We start from the raw sequence: 27,720 nt of genomic DNA on the forward strand, positions 1-27,720 counted from the left end.
GTTTACCGGTCAAACGCGTTGACAGTGCTAGTAGGAAGATAGTGGAGAGCGGCGAGAGGGAGAGAGCGAGCGAGCGTGAACAAAGAGAATGCAGCATCAAAACACGCAAACTCTGTTTATGCTTTGTATGGTGGCGAGCACGGGTGCCAGTTTGGCTTGCCGTAGAGAAGTGAGACCGGTTTGGCGATTGATCGTTTTGAATTAGAAGTTTTTGTTAGAGACTTCTTGGTTGCGTTGAAGTGAGGTAGCGTTGTAAACGGGTTGTAATGGATGGATCCTATCGTTTATTAGAACAATTTAAGATAGTTTTGAGTTTAACATATTACGCTGGAACTGGACAGGATCTGGCAACACTGTCGAGCAGCTGCGGAAGAGAGAATGTGAGCATAAATTTATCGATTTTGTGAAAACGCACCATAGAACCGGAGAGCGTGTCTGGCACGGGTAGAGTCCAGACAAGATTTCAGAATCCCAAAGCCATAGTGAGAGAGTAGCATCATCCGAAGTACAATGTTATTACGCTCCTCGCCGTCACCGTTGTCGTCGTCGTCGTCGTCTAGCGCTGCGGATTTTGTGTAATATTCAAAATGTCTACCCGTGCGAGGAACTAAAGAGTTCTGGGTGACCATAGCGCGCGCCGGCCGTCCCGGAACATCCGTTCGGAATACTCACCGTAGGTTCCCAGGGATCCTGCCCAATTGGGTTTAACGGGGGTTTGTGTGTCGCCAGAGTGCCGCGAGTCAGTGATGTGGAAACTGCACTGCTGAGGGTCAGCTCCGTACCGGATCCGTCAAAGTCCGGAATCTATCTACCACGGGAACCCCGTTGCTTCCGTCGTCGCGCGTGACCTCCCGTCGTCTGTGTGTCGTTTTTATGTGTGTTTTGTGAGTTTTTCGGTTTTCGGTGTGTTCCGTGGCGTGTACGTGTGTGTGTATGATCCAGAGTTTCTAGGATGTCATCCTGAGAGTCGGCCCTTCCAGAACTCCAGCGACCCAGATCTTCCGGACGGACGAACGGGTGGACTCCAGAGTGTCCAGCAGTGCCAATCAGAGGTGTCCAGTGTGCTAAAAATGGGAACCTGCAAGGGCAAAGCCTTCTTTTGGCCGGAGATTGCGTAAAAAGCCTCCTCCTCTCGACTTCCGGATTTTCCCAGAGTGCATCCAAAGTACACGCCATTGGGCTATTGAGACTTCAGGGGGGCTCTTTTCGCGAGTAGTGCTTCAAGTGCATCAAAGAAAGTGGCTCTTGAGATAGATGAAAGTCCAACAGGAATTTACATATAGAGTCCCGCGAGGTCTTGTGCCGTGTCCCCCTACTTGTACTGGATAGAATGTAAATATCGAGCGTACAAGGAGAGAGAGGAAAAAACAAGAAAAAAAAATCAATATTTACTACGCTTACAGCGCGAAGAGAGCTGTGCAAAGAGAGAGAGGCGTAGTGCGTATCTGCAGAGCAATAAAGGCAAAGAAGGAAAGAGCCGAAGGAAGAGAGAATAACAAAACAGAAAAGATAGTGAAGGAGAGAGGAATCTAAGAAGTTCGAGATAAGGCATCGGCAGTGCTGATGAGGAAGAAAGAAGCAGAAGAAGAGTCAGAGTATGCGACAAAAGTTCTGTGATTAATGATAGTGAAAGCAAGCGAAGAAAGGAGCAGGTCGATACGAGTCGGGTGCATGCATACTTTTGAAAAAGCATTAAAAAGGAAGAAAATTGCCTCATCGGAAAATTGCGGAAGCAGTGTGTGAGATTGTGTGAGTGGTGATCGACAGCGAGTGTGATTCGGCACAAATTTGCGGGTGATTGATTCTTCGCGCACAAAGGGCGATTACGATGAGCCTGCAAAAGTGAGCTCGGGAAATTTAATTCTTGCCGAATATCGCTGAAAAGTGTTTGCTTGAGGATTCGTGTGTGGATTATTGAGAGACGAATCAAAGAAGCTTAGTCGATTGGTGATTATTGCAAAGTAGGAGATCAAAAAGGTAAAAATAGTACACATACATTCGGTCTAATGATAAAATAACATTTTTTTTTTAATTTTATGTAATTTTTTTATATTTGGCTCAAACTTTGTAGTGGCCTTCTCTATGACCAAAGAAGCCATGTTGTGTTAATCACTGTTTCACCCATACAACGCTCCATACAATTTTGTCAGCAGTCCATTAAAAAATGGTACGTCAATATTCGAATCCCTGTGTTTTTAGGAGGAATTTTGTGATCGATTTTGTGTCTTCGGCGAAGTTATAAGTTTTGATGAGATTTATAAAAAAAAAGAAACACATTTTTTTTAGTTATTTTTATGTAAATTTTTTTCACAAAAATATATACTTAACATATGTATTTTCAATTTTTTTAAATATTTAAACTTTGTTTCAAAAGACAGGAACCTGCCTTTGAGCTATAAACAACGGACAAAAATTGTGTTGTCAAATTGCGATTTTTGAACATTTTTTTTTGATAAATATAAATTTTACTCAAATTGATTTTTTGACATAAGTATTTAATCAGTATTTTACATAAATGTTGACAAAGTGCGCCGTTTTCCAAATATATTCAGTAAAAGTTTGATTTTAACTTAAAAACCAGTTTTTTTTTTAAAAGAGTATCTCCAAATATGACCTCTGGTTGCTGAGAATTATAGGATACAGCAAAAATTTTGGCCCACCTTTTTGTAGTGTCAATATTTCAGCAACTAATGGTCCAATTGATAAATGTTAAAAAATTGTTAAATTTTCTGATCTATCAAATTGAAGCAAATACCGTAATCTGGGTGAGTCGGGACTTTCTTCTGAATAAAGACAGCAAATTTTAGAACACTTAAAGCATTTAAATGTGGAAAGGGATGTACACATTTTGTTGGTCTGAGTATATTCTAATCGAAACCAACCAGAAAAATAAAAATATTGTGCTCCAACATAGATAAAACTGCTGTCTCAATGGATCACCCGCAGTCGAGCAGTTTTTGACAGTTCGCTCCATAAGAAATACATTGTAGAAAAAAGCAAAAACTGCTCGAATGGAAGTGCTCCATTCGTCCCATGTGTCCCGATTGACCCCAGTTTACGGTATCTTAAAAAATGTAGACTCAAGACACTTTCAGGCCTGAATTTTCAAAAAAAAAATTGTTTTAGTTAATGCTAGAAAAATTATTCTTATGACCATACGAAAATTAAGGCTAGTTTTGGAAATGTTGATAGCTGAGTCATATATGATCCATTAGGCCTGAAAGGGTTAAAAGGGACGACATTTTATTTTATGTCAGGGGGTCCTAAAGTTCGATAACAGCATCCAAAAGTCGTTTTCAACTGAAGTCGGGTGATTAATGACTTAGTAAACAAGCAAGTCTCAATTAAAAGTTAAGCAAATTATTTGTTCAAATTGTGAAAAACAGCAAATTGGACTGAAATAGATCTGGAACCGTAACCTGCCAAACATGTGAGAATTTGTCCTTGAATAAAATTAAAAAAATGATCTCTTAGCTGTCGCATTTTTTAAAGAAATACTTATATAAATAGGGTTTCATGAGCTTTTGAAAAACTTTTTAAAGGATATATTTCAAAACAATGCTCTCTAAATTCCGTCCTCACAAAGCCACTTGAGTGTGCGGTTTTCGAAATGATTTAACCGGTTGTTAGAACAGTTGGCGTAAGCCACAAATCACACTGTACATCAACAACATCGCAACACGGTAGCGTAGCAGAGAAGTAGAGTAGAGAGTGGTAGGACCTATAATACCGGCGGACCAACCTACGCACGCATTGTATGACATAAGGCCCCGTCTCGTTGGCCCTACATATGGCCCTGCAGGGTGTGTCTGGCTGTGTGTGTCCGGTTTGTGTAGCATAATTTATGAATGGCAGCAGCAGCAGCAACAGCAACGCCAGAGAGTGGCAAGAAAATCTTCACCTTCTTAACGGAAATCGCGTGGGCCGTTGTTGTTGATTAGGGTGGAGTTGGTGATTATTGGAAAGCCAAAACAAGAAAAAAAACACTTGCGGAAATTAGATGCATAGTTGCCTTGTCAGTTAGCGCACTAAACTCGTAGACTTAGTTTCAAACAAACTGCTTGAAGATCGCTGAAATCTCTCCAATCCAAACAAGCTTTTACAGGTCTTCGGTTTAGCACGTCGAGAAGGAGACACGGATTCCCCACTATTCTCGACCAGGTGTGGCCACGGCAAGAGGCAAGCTCATTGTTATTCCAACGCGGCTCCAGTTCGGCATAAATCTACCGCGTTCGGATGCAGAGGAAATTTCTTTTCCTCGAAATTTCAGGCTGGTTTCGCCGGCGATGATTACAAAGTGGAAAATAATTAAGTTATAGAAGGGTTGACTCACCGGCGGATGGTGGTGGGTGGAGGTTCAATGTCAGCGAAGCTTGATTCCCCTTCATGGAAAAAGCGTAAATTTCCCGCTCGTAATAGGTTTACTCGAAAAACAGAGTGAAGCATTTCACTTGGGCAAAAAAATGGCTTATTTTTGCCGAAACGGTGGTAGGAGAAAAATTCTTTGAATTCAACACGCTAATGAACCTTTAAAAAGTTTGTAAAAGTTGAGCCACACTTTGGTTGTGTACCGAGGGATTTTGGAGGGATTTTCATCAGGTGTTGTGCTGAAAATAAATTGTGTGATTCTCTGTAACTTATAACAAAGAAGACAACATTGTTACTCAAAACTTAGTAACTCAACAACTCAACTATTTATCAACTCAACAACTCAACAACTCAACAACTCAACAACTCAACAACTCAACAACTCAACAACTCAACAACTCAACAACTCAACAACTCAACAACTCAACAACTCAACAACTCGACAACTCAACAACTCAACAACTCAACAACTCAACAACTCAATAACTCAACAACTCAACAACTCAACAACTCAACAACTCAACAACTCAACAACTCAACAACTCAACAACTCAACAACTCAACAACTCAACAACTCAACAACTCAACAACTCAACAACTCAACAACTCAACAACTCAACAACTCAACAACTCAACAACTCAACAACTCAACAACTCAACAACTCAACAACTCAACAACTCAACAACTCAACAACTCAACAACTCAACAACTCAACAACTCAACAACTCAACAACTCAACAACTCAACAACTCAACAACTCAACAACTCAACAACTCAACAACTCAACAACTCAACAACTCAACAACTCAACAACTCAACAACTCAACAACTCAACAACTCAACAACTCAACAACTCAACAACTCAACAACTCAACAACTCAACAACTCAACAACTCAACAACTCAACAACTAAACAACTCAACTATTTAAAACAGCTGAATAATCAACGATTCATCAAACATTAAAATTTATCAGGCTTTTGAAAGGTACTTCCATCAGTAAAATACTTCGGGTTTTATTAATTTCTAATTTTTGTTTTAAACTTAATTTGAAGTGAAATCATCCATCACTCACGACCTGCTACTCGCAGGGTATCTCTGTAACGGAGAAGTTTTCTTTTTCGCAGTACATTAACCTTTCCAAAGTCCACGAAAGCGCACTGCTTCTTATCGTGGAAAGTTACACCCACCGCCTTCGCTGAAAAATAAAAATAAATTATATTCCAACCTGCATTTGCATAATTCATGGCGAGTTTAATTTCGAAAAATTCATCAACGTTTACAGGGCGGCGCCTCCTCGGTGCAAACCTTGATGGGATGACCATCTGTGCTGGAGCTGTATTTTAAGCTCTGTCAGCATCTGTTTGGCCACGAAATTAATTCATATACATCAAGGTAAATACGGCGGACACGGTGCCAGACTGTTTGCGAGGGAGGGAAAAACGCAAGCCTTGGCTTGGGCTGAAGAATGAAAAGGAATACATTAAAAAGCAGGACACGAGAAGGAGCTTGCTCGCAGCTGAAAAGCAGTTTCTTTGTGGAAAATAAACTCACCGAGAGTTGGCAGGAGTCCCAACACGTTCAGTGAAACTCTCCGAAAGCTTTGGAGTTCCAGCAGAACAACGCCCTTGAAGTGACTTTAAATGGCAAATCCACATTTCTCGTCTGCGTCTTCCCCAAGGGTGGCTTCAACTATCTTTTTTGCTATCCTCAGGCCTGGGCCAGATTCATGCACTCCCTGTATGCTGTACACAACCTCCGTTTATCCCTTAGACTGTTACACAGCTCGACAGAAAAAAAAAATCATTGCTCCTACTGTAGAGTTGAATTAAGTTGACCAACAACCTGAGACCGGCGCAACTTTCCTGCGAACCTGTGTTACCTCCCATTCAATTCCTTCAAGGTGACATTAATCCAGTACGGCGCTGCTGTCACAACCCAGGCCAAGGCACCAACTAACCCGCGTCATTCAAAAGCCCCCCAAAATCCGTCCGTCCCCTATTCTTTCGCAGTCGGTCTCTGGTGGTGGTGGCAACTCCCAGCTGCTGCCACCTCCCAGTTCAACCACGTTGCTGCAGATATGGGAGAGCTTCCAGGGCTAGTCAGCCAGCCATGGCTAAGCCCGGCCAGGAGGGGGACCATAACAATAGTTAACGAGTCTCTTGGTAGTGTACCGGGAGCTTTCGCTCGTCATATCGCATAAATCCTTCCAGAAGCAGTTGTAGCAGCTTCGCACAGTGGAATGCTGCTCTGGATCGGGTGGATGAACAGTATGGTGGGTTCATATGCACGCGGGATGATGTGCGATGGTTGGTTGAGTTCAGGTATTTTTTGAGGGGGTAAAGTCGAGGCATGGTTATGATTTTGCTTCATAAATTTGTCGGTATATGAATACTAAATAGTAAAATAATTTTTAGTTTGGTAAATATCAAATTTCCGATTACGATAATTCTTGAATAATGACTTTTCGGAAATTAATTTCGGAAAATTAAATTGATTAAAGATAAAAATATTATTTGTTTTTATTTTTTTTATTTTTTGGATATATTTTAGAGGACTGAAAAAGACATTTTCTCAACAATGAATCTAGTTTAGAAACATGTTTTTTTTTTAAATCGTGCTGTTTTAGAAAGTCTTAAAACCTGTACAAAAAAATTAAAAATCATGTTGTAAAGCAACATCACATTTGCAGGGTTGTTACGGACGGCGCGGATCGCGCGGATGGCGCGTTTCGCGCGGATCTGGCGCGGATTTGCTGGCTAATATTGCTCAGGCGCGGATTTCGCGCGGATGGCAATTTTGAAAATGTTTGTTTGTATTTTCTTAGTAGAGCAGTTCTCTAGGATTTCGGTCATTCGATTTTTTTTGTATTTTTTAATCCGACTGAAACTTTTTTGGTGCCTTCGGTATGCCCAAAGAAGCCATTTTGCATCATTAGTTTGTCCATATAATTTTCCATACAAATTCGGCAGCTGTCCATACAAAAATGATGTATGAAAATTCAAAAATCTGTATCTTTTGAAGGAATTTTTTGATCGATTTGGTGTATTCGGCAAAGTTGTAGGTATGGATACGGACTACACTGGAAAAAAATAATACACGGTAAAAAAATTTGGTGATTTTTTTATTTAACTTTTTATCACTAAAACTTGATTTACAAAAAAACACTATTTTTAATTTTTTTTATTTTTTGATATGTTTTAGAAGGCATAAAATGCCAACTTTTCAGAAATTTCCAGGTTGTGCAAAAAATCACTGACCGAGTTATGAATTTTTTAATCAATACTGATTTTTCAAAAATCGAAATTTTGGTCGTAAAATTTTCAACTTCATTTTTCGATGTAAAATCAAATTTGCAATCAAAAAGTACTTTACTGAAATTTTGATAAAGTGCACCGTTTTCAAGTTATAGCCATATTTAAGTGACTTTTTTGAAAATAGTCGCAGTTTTTCATTTTTTTAAATAAGTGCACATGTTTGCCCAGTTTTGAAAAAAATATTTTTGAAAAGCTGAGAAAATTCTCTATATTTTGCTTATTTGGACTTTGTTGATACGACCTTTAGTTGCTGAGATATTGCAATGCCGAGCTTCCGTGGCCGTGAGGTTACGGGTTTCGCCTTGTAAGCGGAAGGTGATGGGTTCGATTCCTGTCTGGCTCGGCAAAGTCAGATCCCTTCAAAGAGTAATTCTACTCACTGGGAATACTGACCGGTAGGGGATGGGTTTCGACTAGCGGCGTGCTGGGTTTCCAATCCAGAGGTCGTGAGTTCGATTCTCGTACCGGAATGATGAAGTTAAAAAATAAAAAAAAAAAAAAAAATGCAAAGGTTTAAAAACAGGAAAATTGATGTTTTCTAAGTTTCACCCAAACAACCCACCATTTTCTATCGTCAATATCTCAGCAACTAATGGTCCGATTTTCAATGTTAATATATGAAACATTTGTGAAATTTTCCGATCTCTTCGAAAAAATATTTTTGGAATTTTCAAATCAAGACTAACATTTCACAAAGGCCAAACATTCAATATTACGCCCTTTTAAAATGTTTGTCTTGATTTGAAAATTCCAAAAATATTTTTCGAAAAGATCGGAAAATTTCACAATTGTTTCATATATTAACATTGAAAATCGGACCATTAGTTGCTGAGATATTGACGATAGAAAATGGTGGGTTGTTTGGGTGAAACTTAGAAAACATCAATTTTCCTGTTTTTAAACCTTTGCATTGCAATATCTCAGCAACTAAAGGTCGTATCAACAAAGTCCAAATAAGCAAAATATAGAGAATTTTCTCAGCTTTTCAAAAATATTTTTTTCAAAACTGGGCAAACATGTGCACTTATTTAAAAAAATGAAAAACTGCGACTATTTTCAAAAAAGTCACTTAAATATGGCTATAACTTGAAAACGGTGCACTTTATCAAAATTTCAGTAAAGTACTTTTTGATTGCAAATTTGATTTTACATCGAAAAATGAAGTTGAAAAATTTTTACGACCAAAATTTCGATTTTTTGAAAAAATCAGTATTGATTAAAAAATTCATAACTCGGTCAGTGATTTTTTGCACAACCTGGAAATTTCTGAAAAGTTGGCATTTTATGCCTTCTAAAACATATCAAAAAATAAAAAAAATTAAAAATAGTGTTTTTTTGTAAATCAAGTTTTAGTGATAAAAAGTTAAATAAAAAAATCACCAAATTTTTTTTACCGTGTATTATTTTTTTCCAGTGTAGTCCGTATCCATACCTACAACTTTGCCGAAGACACCAAATCGATCAAAAAATTCCTTCAAAAGATACAGATTTTTGAATTTTCATACATCATTTTTGTATGGACAGCTGCCGAATTTGTATGGAAAATTATATGGACAAACTAATGATGCAAAATGGCTTCTTTGGGCATACCGAAGGCACCAAAAAAGTTTCAGCCGGATTAAAAAATACAAAAATTAAAATTGAAGAAAAAAGACCGATTTCGTAGAGAATTGCTCAGTATGAAACGTAAAAATTTTTTTTTTATATGTTCCTTGTCATTTGTTAACATCTCCGGCTCTGAATATTTAGTTTCTTTTGAGTTTTGAGTAATGATTTTTAACCTATTTATTTTTAATTTTATGCTGGATTTATTCAATTTATAATTTTGTAAATCAAATATTACAAACTTTTTCCTAAGATATAGACATTAGAAAGTGTAACAAAAACTATTATTTGGGCTTGTTGTCTTGTTGCGCCAAATATGAGCTTGATTGGACGTAACAGAAGCTGGCCTCCACTTTCGAATTTTGGAATGGAATTTAATCGGTAGAAATATTTTTTTTTCTAAATTTAAACATTCTTGGCGAAAATAAAAAGATCAGAAAATTCCAAATTCAAAAATTAAAAAAAATTGTTTCAATAGTTTTTATAATAACAAAAAAATCAAAATACATATTAATTTTTTTCGAAATTTCTAAAATCGTAATTTAAAAAAATCAAAATTTTAGCAATCTGAAATTCAAAATACAAAAAATTTGGGTAATCAAAATTTGAAGATTTAAAAACAAATCAAAATTAAAAAGTCAAAATTTAAAAACTGAAAAATATCAAATTTCTAAATTTCTAAAATTCTAAAATTCTAAAATTCTAAAATTCTAAAATTCTAAAATTCTAAAATTCTAAAATTCTAAAATTCTAAAATTCTAAAATTCTAAAATTCTAAAATTCTAAAATTCTAAAATTCTAAAATTCTAAAATTCTAAAATTCTAAAATTCTAAAATTCTAAAATTCTAAAATTTAAAATTCTAAAATTCTAAAATTCTAAAATTCTAAAATTCTAAAATTCTAAAATTTCTAAAATTCTAAAATTCTAAAATTCTAAAATTCTAAAATTTAAAATTCTAAAATTCTAAAATTCTAAAATTCTAAAATTCTAAAATTCTAAAATTCTAAAATTCTAAAATTCTAAAATTTAAAATTCTAAAATTCTAAAATTCTAAAATTCTAAAATTCTAAAATTCTAAAATTCTAAAATTCTAAAATTCTAAAATTCTAAAATTCTAAAATTCTAAAATTCTAAAATTCTAAAATTCTAAAATTCTAAAATTCTAAAATTCTAAAATTCTAAAATTCTAAAATTCTAAAATTCTAAAATTCTAAAATTCTAAAATTTAAAATTCTAAAATTTAAAATTCTAAAATTCTAAAATTCTAAAATTCTAAAATTCTAAAATTCTAAAATTCTAAAATTCTAAAATTCTAAAATTCTAAAATTCTAAAATTTAAAATTCTAAAATTTAAAATTCTAAAATTCTAAAATTCTAAAATTCTAAAATTCTAAAATTCTAAAATTCTAAAATTCTAAAATTCTAAAATTCTAAAATTCTAAAATTCTAAAATTCTAAAATTCTAAAATTCTAAAATTCTAAAATTCTAAAATTCTAAAATTCTAAAATTCTAAAATTCTAAAATTCTAAAATTCTAAAATTCTAAAATTCTAAAATTCTAAAATTCTAAAATTCTAAAATTCTAAAATTCTAAAATTCTAAAATTCTAAAATTCTAAAATTCTAAAATTCTAAAATTCTAAAATTCTAAAATTCTAAAATTCTAAAATTCTAAAATTCTAAAATTCTAAAATTCTAAAATTCTAAAATTCTAAAATTCTAAAATTCTAAAATTCTAAAATTCTCAAAAAATCAAACCATCCACATTAACGACCCCCGGGTCTTTTGTGGTCTCTATTGCAAGTTTCTGCTCGAACCTAGGAGTCCGAAGGCTTGAATGGGGAGAGCACTCAAACCTCTTTCTACTCCAAGGAACCTTCCACACCAGTGTTTGAACTGACGACCTTCGGATTGCGAGTCCAACCGCCGCCAGCGATTCCACCGGAGTAGGCTTGGTTGGGTGTGTTGTTTGTACTTATGGCATGGAGACGACTCCTACACCTGGAATGACTTAACGGCCTAACAACCAAGGCCGGGACCGACATTTTTCTTCCTCATCGGATGGAAGGTTGCAGCAGCAAAGCGGACAGCGTAACCATTCGGCCACGCACTGCCACAAATTCTAAAATTCTAAAATTCTTAAATTCGTAAATTCTTAAATATTTTTATTTTTAAATTCTTAGTTCTTAAATTCTTAAATTCTTGAATTCCACAATTTTTGAAGTCCTATTTTATGTAAGAGATTTTGAAATTATGACAAAACATTATTTTAAATATCAGAAATTAAATTTCTTTCGGAGTGAAATTTTAGCGAGGATTTTGGATTACAAACTGTTTAAAAAATCTTAGATTTTGAATATTTAGACTTTCGAAATTTAAAATTTTATCATATTATAATTTTAGTTATATTTTTTAAGCTAAATTTTTAGGTTTTAAATATTGTATTTTCAATTTTGAAGAATTTTTTTCATGACCCTTGCCTTGACCGTTTCTTGAGGATTTTTTTTATTAAATGGATTTATTGCTTTCATTCTTTTGGAGCCTTTAACCTTAAAACGAGTTTTTTTTTATCAAATACTTTCTGAATTAGTTTTTCTTCATTGAAAAATAAAATTTCTTAAATGTTGGTCGCGATATTTTTTTATATGGCTTGAATTTTGCGCTGTTTCGGATTTTAGGTCGGCGCGGATTTGGCGCGGATTTTTTTTCGACTCTCCCGTAACAACCCTGAATTTGCAATCGAAAAATACTTTATTTATATTTTTAAATAAAAGTACTGTTTACAAGTTATAGCTACTTCAAAAAATCTGCCACTTTCTCTCTACGAACTTTCTCTCTGGATCTTAAAAATCGGGCAATCAGTAAAAAATTGAAAATTATCTATACGTGAACTTTTTCAAAAGTTAAGTGACTAAGAGTAATTCCACCTCAAATCAAATTTTTCTGGTACTATTGTACCCGACCCTCTCCGATTGCAATGAAACTTTGTAGACATGCTATCCTAGGCCTATATAAGTCAGTTTTGTGTACACAGAAAAAAAGTTGAATTTTGAAATGTTGAAAATTTGGCAGTTTGAATATTACCTCTTTTTTGAGTTACATTACAAAAAAAATGTGTAAAAATGTGAACCTGATGAATATTCATCAAAAACTGATGAAAATTCATCATTTTTTGAGGTAAAATTAATCATTTTTTTCGACACAAAATCTGTCACCATTTCCTGATGAATATTACCATCACTTTTTTTCTGTGTATATGGAGCCAATTGTACTCGAAAATAACATTTGAGAAGGGCGTAAGTTATTTAAATATAATATAAAAATTACTGTATCTCGAAGCCGTTGCTTCGTATCAAAAAGTGGTCAAAGACAAATTTGTAGGACATTGGACGGACTTTATGAAAAAAATACACTGAAAGAAAAATACACGGCACTTTTATGAGATTTTTCAATTTTTAGTTTAAAAGTTTAATTTTAAGGTGATGTCACGATTTTTTTTCGTTCAAAATTTTTGAGGAAATAGCCCAAGATGTTACAAAAAGACTCACGAAAAATGTAAGATGGTATATCTCTCCTTAAAAAAAAAACAACAAAAATTATTTACTAAAACAGTTTTTTTAATGTGGTCTTAACATCAAAATGTTTAAAAAACGATAGTGGGAATCGATTCTCTAGACAATTTTACATAAAAATCTCCATATTGACCATTGTCCTATGTCTAAACCTTGTGAAGATACAGTGGTTTTAAAAATAAAAATGTTGAAAAATAGTTTTTTTTTTGTGGTTTTTGGTAAACTATTTTTAACGGAAAGCTCGTCCAATTTCTCATAAGTTTGTCTTTCTTGTTTTTCACACCTGATGACGGAACTTAAAAAAATATTTTTTCTCTGGAACTGAAAAAATCTAGCAATTATTGAAATCAGGAAAATTATCTAATTGTAAACTTTTTTAAAAGTAAAGTGATCAAATAATTTTTTTCCCCAAAAAAAAAAACAATAGAATTTTCAAAATTCAAAATCTATCCATCTACCTATATATCTGTCTATTATAGCTGTTCCGTCTATCAATAACAAAATTCCTTTTTCAATAATAAGGGATTACATTGTTCAAATGCACGTTCTTGAAGGGGCTACACAAAATCTCACAGAGAAAATCTCACAATTTCATATCACAATAAATAAATTAAATCCATTTAAGTTTCAAAAAGTATTGTTTATAACTAAATTGAGTAACAGGCAATATTGATTTATACTAGGGCCACGGTATCTTGAGAATTTATGGACCAAATTGGCTGACATTTGAAGACATATGGGTAATTATCTACCAACTCACACGAAATCGGAAAAAGTTGCCCCGACCCCTCTTCGATTTGCGTGAAATTATGTCCTAAGGAGTAGCTTTTTTTTCCTGATATCTCGTGACGGAGGGGCGGTACGACCCCTTCAATTTTTGAACATGTAAAAAATATAGTTTTTCAATAATTTTTATCCTGAAAGAGTGAAAAGATGGAAGTTTTGTGTTGAAAAGACTTTATGTAAAATTGGATGCCCGATTTGATAGTTTACTCAATATGGTAAAAAAAACATATTTTTCATCGAAAAAAAAAACACTTTAAAAGCGTTTAGAATTTTTGAAAATTTTCGATGTCAGTATCGCAAAAAGTTTTTTTTTCGCTAACATTTTTATTTTCGGCAAATCTTACATTTTTTGAAAACTATTAATTGCAAAATAACTGAACAAGTGTAAAATGTTGAGACTTTGGCTTGCTATTTTAATTTTTATATGTTTTTCTGTAACGACAGAAGACAGACCAGCTGATGTATTTTCTGTATCCTTTAGGTAAAAAGGAACACATTTTTGATATCAAAAATATTAACTTTATTGCAGGGTAAAGTCCCACATTTTGAGTACTTTAACTAGTAAGGTAAATGAAGAGAAATCTGACCTAAATATCTTTTGTTGAGAAAATTACACAGGGTTCAATTATATATATCTGGAGTTTTTTTTTTGAAATGGTCCAATAAACCAAATTTTCAGTTTTTGCTTTTTGGGCGTTTTTGAAACCGGCTTGAGTCAGGGGTATTAAAAAACACCCAAAAAGCAAAAACTGAAAATTTGGTTTATTGGACCTTTAAAAAAAACTCCAGATATTTGGCAAGAAACAAAAACGAAACCCACTGAAATCACAGCAGAAAAAATATTAAAAGAGGAACACTTTTTCTCACATACATGCCATAAGAATTGACGATTGTCAAGAAGCGTATAAATAACCTTGAAATTTTGATTTTTACAAAATATATTTAGGGAGTGAGTTAAAAAGTTCAACGATTGCCTTATTAATCTAACTTTAGATCGGTTCATGTGAAGATATCAATTACAATTGATTTATTACACCTCTAGGACAGCAATGACAACAAGTTGTCAAAGCTATTTTCGATTACTTTGTACTTGTACGTACACGTGTAGTGATTGCGAAAGACTTTCAGCATCGTCTTAGTAGGAATGTTTAATATATAGGAATATGTAGCCAAACAAAGAATATATTGAAAAAGTTTTCCTCTTTGGCATCCAGCACAGCACACCCGACGTAATTTCCCAAACAATCTCCTCCAACGGTGGCCACGCCAGGTGGAACCTGCCGTATCAAATTGGACATCTCACTCTGGCGCGGCAATTTCTCCCCCGGGGCACCTCATCCTCCGGACCTGGGGAGGAAGGTTCTGTGTGTCCGCGTTGGATAATAATTTATAGCGGCACGACTCTCACACAGATACAGTAACGACCTCCAGTCAGCAGTGTCAGGTTGGGATTCTTTCTTGGCTCTTCTGTATGTCGTCGTTTTTCACCGGAGACGGCCGCGAACCGCGGGAAATGAATAGAGCACCGACGTTAGGAAACAATAAATTTGTGGACTCCCTTCTTATTTGTCCACCCGGAGGCCCTTTCCGAGCAGCAGGAATTGGAGCGTCAAATGAGATGAATTTGCATGACAATAAGGACGCTTTAACCCATGCCGGGGACATTCGTTACGAATGGGAGGTGAAAGATGTCGGTTGGGATGGGGTTTGGAACCCGTAAGAAAAGAACCATGACCATTGTTAACAAATGATACCCCTTAATAAAAAGTCAAAACACAAGTAGGTGATCTTATACATAAGAGTTTTGAAAAAAAAAACAGGATTTAAAGATTTGAAGATTCTAGTACCTTCGGAGATTAAAAGCAAGGGTCCTGATTTTAATTTGATCACTCACTCATTCCCTCCTCACAGCGATTTAAATCGTTCAAATCAGCGAAGTGATTTGAACCGTGAGCGAATACAAACAAAACCTGGCCAGCGATTGTATGCTCATTCCTCACTGATGATCCGTCCATGAGTCGGTATACTACGTTTATTGGTAGCAATCGTTAGTGAGTTGCTCACTCGTGAGTAAAAGTTTTACACAATGGCTAAAGTACTCATTTGCGGTGTTTGGTCCTGTTATCACATTTGTATAACTAAAAACAGTTTTTTTAAAAGGTAATGTGAATGAGTGACTTTTTTACTTTTTTTTATTCCACATAGGAGAACTGTCATTTCTGCCACTCGAATCGGGTGCTCCATTCCAGGTGTGCTAACCTAATCACGAATGAGCAACGATTGCATTTTGGCCTGCTGTGATCAGTCGACTCACTCGAAACACTCGACGATTGTGAAGATTCATAGAGGTTAGAGCATTTCTCGAATCCACAGTCAACATACTTAGGACATTTTTTCATTGTAAAATATTTTGAAAATTTTTAATTTTAATGAAAACTCGAACTGTGACAAATCTTGCTAAAAATACTTTTCGCAATATTTGCTAACTTTAACATGTTAGGTATTGACGAGGGGTTGGGCGGGCATTGTATTGTTCAAATGTTTATACCACTTGAAGCTCTGAATAAAACAGGGAAAACTCTCGGCCGCCCGACCAAAGAAAAAACAACAACGAAGAAAAATGTTATAAATCAATCAAGACAGGGCGAGAGAGCTGCGCTCGAAAATATACGAGACCGGGGAGCATTGTGGAAAGAACAGGAAAAAAAACATCACCGACCGTCTAATGCAATAGCGTCGGTTATCCGGGTGTGAAAAAGATGAATAGTTGCGTGTGTGTGTATGCTTTTCTTTGAGAAGTTTTAAAGATGTTTTAAAGTGAGATTTTCACAGTGGTGGGTGACCTACCTTCACTTGTACAACCTTGACGGTTGTGTTTGGCATACCAGGATCGCAAATGCAAAGGTTGGACTAATTGCTTTGAAATGATTGTTTTTCTGGCAACACTGCTTTGTGAAGGATTCTATGTAGTTTTCCCAGGAAGGACCAACTCTGAAACAGATAAACAGGTACCCAGTACTACAGTTCGTGGCAGTGGTTTTTTTCTGACCAGCAATGTGTGTGGAAAGCAAAAAGCAAAGTTTCGAAAGATCCCATCTATTATGGATGTGGTTGCCACCGGAGGGTACACCCAGAGATCGTGAAGATTTGTTCAAGATGTCGAGGGAAGAAACTATCAGAAGGAAAACGATTATCGGAGGGAGAAGGGAGATCTGGAGTATGTGTTTAGGATGGACGTTGGTCCAGCGAGGCAAAAGAGACAAATGTGTCCAATAGAAGGGAGCGTACAGCGCCGACAGAACGAATCAGGAAGATGACATTCTTGAGGGAGATTAGCCCTACCGATAAGCACGAGTCATCGATGCGTCCCTGTAAAGCCAATCGATTCTTGAAAAGTCTGACGTGACTCGGGTAATCCCTCGGCTAGAAACTCAAATATAGAATCTTCAACCATAGAGTAAGAGAGTAACAGAAAGAGAGATGGTAAGCTCGGTTAACCGAACATAATACCGGGGTCTTGAAATTTAGCTAATGACTTGATTAAACTTTTAACGACTTTTACAACTTTTTCGCTTCTTGGCGCTGACCAGAGGGGATGAAAACCCCAGAAATCTTTCGATTGCAGCGATGGTTATTGCAGCTGCTGAGTACTCCTTCGTTCGTCCTTCGTTTGAGGGATTTCTTCTCTTCCTTCGAAGAATTCAAACAAAGTTGGTCGCAGGAATCAACTTGCGCGAAAGTAAAAAAAAAACAAATGAAAAGAATACGAAGAAGCTAGAGCAAACACAATTGAAAATGTGGCAGCCCGGGAATGAAAAGGAGAGATAGAGAGAGAGAGAGAGAGAGAGGGAAAAAAGAAAGAACTTCAAACCTGGGAGGGAGAAGCGAAGAGGTCTTCTTATTCTTATTCATTTTCTTGTTGTTGTTTTTGTTTTTTTGTGCAAGATAATTTCTCTTCCCATTTAAATTTCCAGTCAGTCGTCATCTGCCCTTCTTGACAATAAAAATTTTCTTGCAGCACATTTCAAAATAGTGCTCAAGATCGTGCATGACTCATGTGATGCAACTTTCTCCGCCATTTTTTTTTATTCATAACTTATTTTTATTAGGTCCTCTTCGGTGCCGAGACGAGGGTAGGACCGGAAATCATGAAAGTTACATAAAAAATAATGAATTTTTTTCAGCTGGGTGCTGAACTCGTTGAAGATTCTCCACAGCTCAGCCGAACTGTAGAGTACCTCCTTGCTTTGTTCCTTCGTGACTCCAAAGGCGTGAGGGGCCAGTATTTTGTTTGCTGCTTCCTGCTTGTCGAAGGCGATCCTTCTGTTTATATCCGGAACCGCACCCGACAGCGCAGGAAACTACAGCGTCGTAAGCGCCGGTACTGCCGGACTTTGTTTTCTGTCATTTTCCATTCTGGTTGCAATAAAATGCAAAACCCGAGCTGTGGAGGAAGTGAAGTGAATTCGCTGTGACATGATCATTCTTCCGAAATGCCGGCTTTGCAGAGCGATTGTTTGAAAAACGGTGGCTAATGTTAAATTGAACGATCTTAATTTTTAGGCAAATTTTACCAACGATGATTTAAAAAAAAAATGAAAACGTTCTGCTTCCTTTTTATTCATGTCAACCTCCAGCTCGTCGTTTTTCCTTCTTTGTTCCTATTTTCGTTCAAAGAATTTGCTTCACTTCCTCCACAGCTCGGGTTGTACTGAACGATTTATATATTTAAACACATTGACTAACTACTACTAACTAAATAAGTCTTAGTTTAAGTACATGTATGTCAGACATAACATTGATTGATTTATGGTCATATTGGAAATATATCTCATGAATACATATTTTCAACTAAATCTTATCAAAAATTATCAAAAATTGACAAATAAATAAAGTTAATTATTTTATTTTATTTTATCCTCTTTTGTATTTAATGAATTGTCTCAGTCTGAAAAAATATTTGCAAATTTAAAAACTTTTTTAAATTTATTTTCCTTCAAACACAATACTGCTCTAGCCAAATAAGAACAGTAACAAAAATTGAAGGCGGCTCTCACTGACAGTTCGCAAGTGGCTGACACTGACAACTAGGTGTATTCTTCTCCGCCCGACTCAGCTTCAAACAATTCAGCTTTGAACCATTCAAGTGTCATCGTCAATTAGGGGAGTGCGTTCGGATGGAATGAGTTATTTCGTGATAGCCATCAGTGAGCTGCTGCTGCTGCTTTGAAAGGGAAAACTTCAGAGGGAAGTCGACGAAGGTTTTTGAATTATGACGTATGGTGCAGTGCATTGTGTTCAGCTGTATTAGTTTTTGCTTGTTAAATAATCTGGGTTTAATTTTTTTTTGTAATTTAAATTCTTCGATGCAATGAATCACGCTCTATAATGTAAAACACTCGTTTTTTTATTGAGGATGATAGAATCTAACTGCACGGTTGATCCAACTTAAAATAATTGCTGAAATTGCAACATAATTGCCAGCGAACAATCGACGTTATGCTATCAAAAAAGCTCTTAGTCCGATTTTCAAGTCTCGGTTATCTGAAGAATCTGAAATAAAAACCAAAAAACAAATACAAATACCGAAAATGCGGTTATCCGAAGTGAAATTTTATTCGATAACTTCGAATAATCGTGTGTCGATGATTTCAGGAACAGTGTTTCAAGGAGGTATAAGACTATGAAAAAAACTGTCTGTTTGTTTGTTTATTTGTCATAGTCTAATACCTCCTTGGTCTGATTTTTTTAATTATTATTAAGCAATAAGTGAAGGTTGGATTCAACCTACATTATTAAAAAATGAAGTTGTCTTATTTCCGAATAATTCATCAAAAAATCATGTATTCAGTCTGAGAAGACGGTGTGCTTGTTTTATAAAATTGAAATTAACGAACATTGAAAACAAATTTAATATTTTTTCTTTTGGAAGCCAAAGGCAAGAAGAAAAATCATATTGCTGATACGACTAAAGCAGATTGAATTGAAAGCATTACAAACGAATGTCATAGTCCCTACATTCGAAGCCTATACAGTTATAAGATTCTCAAAACTCTCAATCACATTTGCGTACCAGAGCTAATATCGTTGACTTTATCCCTTTTTTCCGCCAGAACCATGACTCCACACAGTCACAGTGATTGTACCCTGTTGGCATGACTTTCCAAAGAAAAACACATTTCCCTCCTCAGCCCACATTTTTTTTCCTGTCCCTGCGTCGTACACTGCGCACTCCAAACTTTTTCCTCCGCTTCCTCTCTTCGTGCCCTGTGTGATGTCCCCCGAGGGGGAAAAGTGCTTTCCACCCATGTGATCGTGACAAGGAATATTACTTCCCTTTTTACCGTCTCAGCAGCCACTTTTGCTCCACCAAGAAGCCCTTCTTCAAGTGCGAGACTTTCCAACCCAACCCCAAAAAGGCTCCTCCTCCTCACCTCATTTCGTCCCCACGACAGGTCCTGCCATTTGAAGGATATATCCTTTGTCTTGCTGCTGCTTGTTCTGGCGTTATTAGCAAAATAATATTTGCTTTTTCCTTATTTGCTTAGATTTGCATTTCAGCTTTGGCTCTGGATCGTACCGAGTCGTCGTCGTCGTCGTCGTCTGCTGCCTCTGCTGCTGGTGCTTTCATAAATTTATATATTCACATAAACACACACACACGCTCCCATACGGGCAGGTTCAGTACACACATTGATACCTGGATGTCCTTAATGTATTCCCGTACACAACTCGAAAGCTTACGGGCACATGTCTTCTTCTTATTCTGCTCGAGTCGTCCAGGACTGGAGTCACCTTGGGGGGAATCGATTTTGGGTTACGGTTTACACAGCCTGAGCTGAAAATGTTATAGTTTAGCACACAAAAGTGAACTCTCCATAAAACATCCCTTTTTTCACGCATTTCAAATATTTTACCACTCTTGTGTGTTTATGGTGAATTATTTGATGAATCTTCGTTACGGTTTCCTGTAGGGGGCCAACCATAAACCACGTGGACTTTTTTTTTGGATATTAGCCGCTGAGCAGCTGGAAATAACTGGAAAAGTTCAAGTTCTGTTATTGTTAGGAGGCAAGAACTTGTTATTAAAATATCCAGATTAGCTGTTTTAATAACGCAAAATAATAACAGAGATTATTACAAGAAAATTCGATAACAGAGAAAACATCTCCCAGTAAATTAATTTGGACTTGGTGAGATATGAGCAACTCTCTACGAAATCGGCCGATATCGACCATTTTTATTTTTTGTATTTTTTTATTTGGCTCAAACTTTGTGGGGGCCTTCCATATGACCAAATAAGCTATTTTGTGTCATTGGTGCACCCATACAAGTCTCCATACAGTTTTGGCAGCTATCCATACAAAAATGGTACGTAAATATTCAAACAACTGTAACTTTTGAGTGAACATTCTGTTCAATTTGGCGTCTTCGGCAAAGTTGTTGAGGACAATTGAGAAAAAATTGGTTTACGGAAAAAAATTGCAGCTTTTTTGAACAAAAACTCAATTTCCCAAAATGCGTATTTTTTTATTTTCGAGATTTTTTGATATGTTTTAAAAACCCCGCAACTTTTGAGCCATAGAGAAACATGGTCAAAAAATCTGCACAGCTAAAAAAGTAGTAATCCAGCTGCGTGTAAAAGGCCTGGGTGTAAAATAATATTGCACTATTCTATGCAATTTTATGTGATTTTACACCCTGAAATATGTAGCACATCAGTATGGGAAACCTATTTGACTGAAATATTTGAAAAATTCAGACAATTTGCAATTGTCTAAGAGACACTGAAGATTGGACCTCTAGTTAATGAGATACAGCCGTTCAAAAAAAAAAAAAAAAAGGAATTTTTGTGAAAAAAAAAGTTGATTATAAAATCTGCAATTTTTTTCTCAATAGTCCTCAACAATACTTACAACTTTGCCGAAGACACCAAATTGAACAAAAGTTCATTCAAAAGTTACAGTTGTTTGAATATTTACGTACCATTTTTGTATGGACAGCAGCCAAAATTGTATGGAGACTTGTATGGGTGAACCAATGACACAAACTAGCTTATTTTGGTCATAGGGAAGGCCCCCACAAAGTTTGAGCCAAATCAAAAAATACAAATAAAATCCATTTCCGGTTTTGGTAGAGAATTGCTCTTATGTTTTTTTTGGCGCTAGTAAATTACTGATTTTGATATTGATTTCTTATTAAATATAAGCTGATTATTAAATTTTAATATTATTGCTTGGTTCCAATTAAATATTATATATTTTCTAATGTTGAATAAAATCAGTAAACATTGGTTGACGGTTTGCAAATTTTGTTCAAAAATATTGAATTTAACAGAGACCACGCAAAATATCCACGTGAGCAAACAAACAAAATATTTTTTTAAGTTCGAGCGAAAAATATTTTTGGTTTATTTCGTTGTTTGAGCATTACTTGTGTGAAGTTACACTCCTATGCTGAGATGTGGACTACCTTTCAACAGCAGATTAATACAAATTTGGGAACAGAGTTTGAGTAAATCTACTGAAGGAAAAAAGTTACAAAATAACCTTCTTCGAATTATGATGAACCAAAGATTAAAGGAATATTCCAATATCAATAACTAAAAGAATCCGCTTTTAAATTTATCACTTAAAAAACAGTGTTGATTAAAGTCACATTGCATGGCCAACATAATGTCCTTGGCAACATTGAAACAAATTTGTCCGTAGTTCTGTGTCATATTTTAAAAAATAACAGATTGGGTTGATTTTATTTAACAAATTGAAATAGTAAATTTTCGAACCATTTTTTGTTTTCCTTAGAGGGTATATCAATTACTTAAAATATTAACTTTAAAATGTTTCAATTTTTAAAAATTGTTTTGATATAACGACCACATTTTATGACCAAAATAAAGTCGTTGATGAAATTGGCCAAATTTTCCCCACAGTTCTGGCTATATATTGCAAAATAAAAAATATAAAAAACTGGGTTATGGAAAAACGGAAAAAAATAATAGTTAAAATAAAATTCAACAATAAAAAGTAATAACAAATAAGGTTTTGACTGATGATTGCAAGCGTGGAATTGCATGTTATAAGTATAGGAAAAGTGTTAAAAAGGGTGGTAGGGGAGGGGTGGTAAATTTTGGCTGATATTAGCGTGACGTACTTTATGTATGAAGCCTTATTAAAGTTTGTTGCTTATTGAGGGCCTCGTGGCGCGGTGGTTAGCGGCTTCGGCTGCCGATCCCTAAGTTGCTTTGGGGCGCGGGTTCGATTCCCGCATTATCCTCCTGGCCTTCTATCGGATGGGGAAGTAAAGCGTCGGTCCATTTGCGTAAAAGAGGTTTTGGGTGACTCACCACACATAACCTAGGGACGCCTAAAAATAAGCAGAAACTTGCAATAGACCCGGGGGTCGTTAAAGTGGATTGCTTTGCTTTTTTTTTGCATATTGCAAATTTTTAAAAAAATCTTGAAAAATAAACGGTAAAACTAAAACTAAAGGATTAGCCAAGAACAGTTGAATTGACATTTGTTTTTTACTTTTATTCCGAGAAAAAAAAAACATTTGTAGAAGACTCATGATTTAGTAAATGTCCAAAGAATGCGTGCAATTTATATTCCCTCTTACTCTTTAACAATAGTTAGTGGCACCACCTCTACCACCACAAAATTTACACACTTGTTTTGAAAAATTTCGACCGCAGCAAAACAACACCAAAAAAAAAAGTGTGCGATACATCACGTTTAATGGCCCTTTTGCTTGCAATGAACCATCATTCCGCTGCAGACAACCACAAATCACCATAGATCAGCCCCAAGGGAGAGAGGTGGACGGAGAAAGGAAGGGTTGCGGGTCAGGAAGCATCCTTTTTATCCGTTAGACGGGCGATGGATGGACACGTGGGATGTCCACCCGACGACGAGGACTGGACATTGAAAGCTTTTCTTTTCCGATAGCTGAAATGTGCTTTTTTTGTTCTTTCTCGACGACGACGTCATGTCGATGTTCGGCGAATTTTTTTTTCGATCTATGGACAAGTGAGCCGCCCACAAAAAATTGACTTTGTTTCGGGGGACGAGGGAAAAATGGCCAAACGAAAGTGGATAAATATATATATGAACCGCATTTTTCCGCAATTTCTGGATGGGTGGTTAGTCCGCAGAGTGCGGGAATTCCACCAGGATTCAGTAACGTTGAATGAAGGGTAGGGTGGCGGGTAACAAACTAGTGGATTTATGGCAGTTATTTTTATTGTTACAGCCCAGCAGAACAACTGTGAAGAGGGAAAGAGTTGAAAGTATTTTAACTGGGCAGTGCTGCTGGAAAAAGAAACCTTATTTTTCAAAGTTTAAAAAGTTTTAATCGGGTTTGTATTTTTATTTTCATTGCAAATCAGACCATTGTGATTTTTATGGATTGCGTACATTACTCTGTTTTGCGTTGAATTCCAATGAAATTTGAATATTTGTTTTCAATCGAAATTAAATAATAACATCCTTTGAATAATCGTTCTAATCAAGGAATGTTTAGGCTGTGTAAAAGTGCTTATCAATTATAACAAGTTATATCAGCAATCTGATTAGTGACAGCAGAGCAATTCTCTGAGATTTCGGTCATTCGATTTTTTTTTATTTTTTAATCCGGCTTATATTTTTTTGTGCCTTTGGTATGCCCAAAGAAGACATTTTGCATCATTAGTTTGTCCATATAATTTTCCATACAAATTTGGCAGCTGTCCATACAAAAATGATATATGAAATGTATGGATAAGGACTACACTGAAAAACATGATACGCGGTAAAAAAATTGTGATTTTTAATTTAACTTTTTGTCACTAAAACTTGATTTGCAAAAAAAAACACTATTTTTATTTTTTTATTTTTTTATATGTTTTAGGGGACATAAAATGCCAACTTTTCAGAAATTTCCAGGTTGTGCAAAAAAAAAACGAAAAAAACCGAGTTATGAATTTTCGAATCAACACTTTCCATTCTTTTAAAATAGTGCACATATTTGCGCACTTTTGAAAAAAATATTTTTGAAAAGCTGAGAAAATTCTCTATATTTTGCTTTTTTGAACTTTGTTGATAAGACCTTTAGTTGCTGAGATATTGCCATGCAAAGGTTTAAAAAGCAGGCAAATTTGTGTTTTCTAAGTCTCACCCAAACAACCCACCATTGTCTAACGTAGATATCTCAGCAACTGTTTGTCTGATTTTCAATGTTAAAATATGAAACATTCGTGAAATTCCGATCCGATCTTTCCGAAAACAATACTTTTAAAATTTTCAAATCAAGACTAACATTTCAAAAGGGCACAACATTCAATATTACGCCTTTTTGAAATGTTAGTCTTGATAAAATAAAAAATCACCAAACTTTTTTACCGTGTATCATTTTTTTTTTCAGTGTAGTCCTTATCCATACCTACAACTTTGCCGAAGACACCAAATCGATCAAAAAAATTCTTCAAAAGATCTCCCAAGGTTGAGAAAATTCTTTTTAAAGCATTCTCTTATGTTTTTTTTTTATTTGAATGAAACCTTGTGTGTACCTTTCCTATGACCAAAGAAGTCATGTTGCATACAATTTTGGCAGCTGTCCGTACATAAAGGCTATGAAAATATTTAAAAGTCTGTATCCCGAGAAGAATTTTAGATCGATTTGGTGTCTTTGGCAAAGCTGTAAATTGCTTATGACCTCTCAGAAAAAATAGTAACACTCTAAAAAAATCTTAATTTTTCACTTTTCACACCAAATATTGATTTTTAATAGTAGTTTATGCAACAAGTTGCAAAAAGAGGGTTTTTTCAGCACGAGTCGTACATTTATCCAACGAGGTTCACCGAGTTGGATAAATACGAAAAGTGCTGAAAAAATCAAGTTTTGCAACGAGTTCCATACAACATTTTTTACAATTCCAAAAAACACACATTGAGAATTTTCTCAGCTTTTCAATTTTTTTTTTTTCAAAAGTGGGACACAATAGAAAAACTGCAAATATTTCGCTAACATTAAACTTTCGGTGGCTATATCTTGAAAACGGAGCTCTTTATCAAAAAAATTGTAAAGTACTTTTCGATTGCGAATTCAATTTTTAATAAAAAATGAGGTCCCCTAAAACATATCAAAAAATCTCGAAAATCTATTTATTTTGGGAAATTGAGTTTTTGTAAAAAAAAGTTAATGAATAAATCTTTAATTTTTTCCGTGTGCCTATTTTTTCTCAATAGCCCTCATCAATAACTAAAACTTTGCCCAAGATAAAAATTTTCATGATTTATTTCTTAACCGTTCTCAGCCATATCTTCAAATTTTCCAAAAAATCGTTCTCAAGATACATATTTTTGAATATATTTATAGCCTTTAGCCATATAAGCTGCTAAAATTGTAAGGAGACTTCTGTGGACGAAGTGATGATGCAAAATGTTTTAATAATTGCTGTCCGTAATAATTGTAAAGAGTAAAGAGTAAAGAGTAAAGAGTAAAGAGTAAAGAGTAAAGAGTAAAGAGTAAAGAGTAAAGAGTAAAGAGTAAAGAGTAAAGAGTAAAGAGTAAAGAGTAAAGAGTAAAGAGTAAAGAGTAAAGAGTAAAGAGTAAAGAGTAAAGAGTAAAGTAAAGTAAAGAAAGTAAAGTAAAGAGTAAAGAGTAAAGAGTAAAGAGTAAAGAGTAAAGAGTAAAGAGTAAAGAGTAAAGAGTAAAGAGTAAAGAGTAAAGAGTAAAGTAAAGTAAAGAGTAAAGAGTAAAGAGAAAGTAAAGAGTAAAGAGTAAAGAGTAAAGAGTAAAGAGTAAAGAGTAAAGGGTAAAGAGTAAAGAGTAAAGAGTAAAGAGTAAAGAGTAAAGAGTAAAGAATAAAGAGTAAAGAGTAAAGAGTAAAGAGTAAAGAGTAAAGAGTAAAGAGTAAAGAGTAAAGAGTAAAGAGTAAAGAGTAAAGAGTAAAGAGTAAAGAGTAAAGAGTAAAGAGGTATAGAATAATATTGCAATTCAAAGAAAATAGTTATAACTATTGCACTTTTGGCAACACTGCCCAACAGTCGATTTGTGTGATTCCGAGTGCATGCGCACCATAAAAGAGGACCTCTGGAGTGTATTTTGGGGCTTCGTTTGGTCGGCTGGGTTGGTCGGTCGGTGGTCTTGTGCTCACACTCTCAAAAACCAACAATTCCACCACTAGGACACGACTCATGTTAACTCAGCAGCTTATTTATTTCGGTAGTTTCGTGTTTTGGTTGTTTAATTTTAATTGGATTTTTTTTACAACCCCCAGGCTCGGTTTTGTTTTCCGCGCATTTCCCCGGCTGGCTTTCACCAACCGCCCTGTTTCGGGCCAAAATAAATGCAATCCTTGCGGAAATAAATTTAACTGCTCCCTCACTCTCTCTTTCCCGCTCTGTCTGGTTCGTCGATATATACTAATTTAGTGTTTGCGAGTCATTTAACCACGCGCTGCTGCTGCCTCCTCGTTGGTTTTAACAGCTGTTTTTCCAGCGCACTTTCGCGCCATTTTTGCGTTGATGTTGGTTACCAAATGCGATTTTCGTTCTAACTGAGCAGTCCCGACGGTTTCCCACGATGATTGTGGAGAAATTGAGGCGCACTAAATTAAGCTGGGGAAATTGGGGTTTTGTGGTGTTTATAGAGGTGGACTATTAAATAAAATTATTTTTCTACCATTCACTTGATATAAGCAAGTTCTAAATGATCTCATGAAACTTTTTTTTCCTTTTTCAGATCGCCTTTCAAAACTAAAAGGATCACAACCCATTGAGATTGCTATGTATCCCTTCACCTTATACGTAGTACACGTTTGCTAAAAAGAAAAATATCAATACTCAACAAAAGTGCTAATAATAAAAATAAGAAGTAATCAGTTATTGAATTTTACGTAGAGCCGTTTATGAATCACATGCATTAATCCATATTACATAAAAATATACCAGTTAAGCTTCACAAAATCCGATAGGGATTCTTTTCGCGTTTTCATTCATCAAACATCAACAAGTAATCATGCACAAGTAGTCCTCGTAATACATAAAATGCTTAACTATAACAGTGATCAAAGTAAATAAGTAGTGCTTTC

At 35.3% G+C, this 27,720-nt stretch overlaps 1 long non-coding RNA gene across 1 annotated transcript; it reads left to right on the forward strand.

The window, feature by feature from the left end:
* The first annotated feature begins 398 nt into the window (after window positions 1–398).
* LOC119767908 lies at window positions 399–27,457 on the forward strand. Its single transcript, XR_005277784.1, has 2 exons — window positions 399–1,977; window positions 27,372–27,457. It is a non-coding gene; the product is annotated as an uncharacterized LOC119767908 (long non-coding RNA).
* Window positions 27,458–27,720: the final 263 nt, after the last annotated feature.

This window comes from Culex quinquefasciatus, chromosome 2 (genome assembly GCF_015732765.1).
Source record: "Culex quinquefasciatus strain JHB chromosome 2, VPISU_Cqui_1.0_pri_paternal, whole genome shotgun sequence".
Classification (NCBI taxonomy): Eukaryota; Metazoa; Arthropoda; class Insecta; order Diptera; family Culicidae; genus Culex; species Culex quinquefasciatus.